The sequence below is a fragment of the Aplysia californica genome, unplaced genomic scaffold (assembly GCF_000002075.1).
Source record: "Aplysia californica isolate F4 #8 unplaced genomic scaffold, AplCal3.0 scaffold00794, whole genome shotgun sequence".
In the NCBI taxonomy this organism is placed as follows: Eukaryota; Metazoa; Mollusca; class Gastropoda; order Aplysiida; family Aplysiidae; genus Aplysia; species Aplysia californica.
Window position 1 is genome coordinate 81,012 of NW_004798064.1, and position 1,514 is coordinate 82,525.

At 44.4% G+C, this 1,514-nt stretch overlaps 1 protein-coding gene across 1 annotated transcript in view; it reads left to right on the plus strand.

The window, feature by feature from the left end:
• The window catches only part of LOC101848324 (synaptic vesicle 2-related protein), a gene marked incomplete in the record, with an annotated part of 40,420 nt that overhangs the window by 17,014 nt on the left and 21,892 nt on the right, over positions 1-1,514 (plus strand).

Here is a 1,514-nt window from a genome sequence, read left to right on the forward strand (position 1 = left end):
GGGGGAGGCATTGCTAATCCTTTGTTATTGAGATTTAAATATATTCCACGTGTCGTCACGAAAAATGGAAGACAAGTTAAGGGTTGTTCTGGCAGAGAATAATTATAATGGTCATCAACTGAAAACTAAGTGCTGTCGGTATTGTAAGTGTTGTCCTGATCTCAGCTCACTGATTATCCTGTACCTTCACATTGCTTTGTGGGATGAAACTAGTAAACTTTAGCCCTTCATAAGGGGGTTATTTGATAACGTACACATCTCCGGGTTCTCTATTCTCTGTGTGGCCACCCTTAAGTCGCCGTGCCTTCATACATGAAAGGTATCTTAAACGTATAATTTTTAAAATGAGGAGTTGAAATTTAACTTGCATCTCATTTTGCCTTCGGACCGGATGAGCAGCATGTACGTTTACATGTACAGATGTAGGCTGTTTTTCCTTTGTGTTGCAAGAGCAGAATTCTTGCTATTTTCGAGTTGTTGTTAAAATTTCCCTCTGTTCCAAGGTCCTGGTTTTATAACTGCGTCGCTATGTACATGCTGTTTTTTCTAATATATTTTGCATAAAGTCCCATGCCATCGCTTGAAGTTAGTTATGTAACCCCTTCGCAATGCAAAGTTAATTTGTGCTTCACCAGGCACAACATTTTGGTTTTTGAACTAGGAAGTAGTTGTTCATCAATAAACGATTTCACAAACTCACCAGCCGATCGTGAATTCCATTATTTTTTATGCCCACCCACTCGAATGATTATTATTCCTATCCCTTCCTCCTACTCCTCCCCCTCCACCCTCTCCCCCTCCCATTCCCGCTTCCCCTCCCATTCCCCCTCCCCTCCCCCTCTCCATTTCTACTCCCTCTCCCAGTCCCTCCCCCTCTCCCTCCCATTCTCAATCCCCTGCTAATTCCCACACCCACTCCCATTTCCACTTCCCCTCCCATTCCCACACCTCCATTCCCATTTCACTTGAACTAGGAAAATAGTTGTTCAGAATAATATTCGTGAATAGCATCAAACCTCAAGCAACACATCTTTTCATTTGATTTAAAACTCTCTCTCTCTCTCTCTCTCTCTCTCTCTCTCTCTCACTCTCTCTCTAACTCTCTCTCTCCCTCTCCCCCTCTCCCACCCTCTCTCTCTCTTTGTCTCACACACTCTCTCTCACCCCCTCTCTCTCCACACTCTTTCGGTCTGTTCCCTTGTCTCTCTCGCTATCCCTTGTTCCCATTTTGTCTCCCACCTTCGCTTTCTCTTTCCTCCCTTCCTTCCTTTCTCCCTTCCTTCTTTCTCGTTTTCTCTCTCTTTCTTTCTCTCTCTATCTCTGTGTAGGGTTCACCCTCAGTACGGTACATCTATTTCTCTTTCACACTTTCTTTCGTTCCTCACAGCTCTCCCTACCTATTCCATCTGTCTGTTTCGTCTCCTCTTACCCCTCTATGTACATCTCTCTCTCTCTCTCTCTCTCTCTCTCTCTCTTTCTCTCTCTCTCTCTCTCTCTCTCTCTCTCCCTCTCCA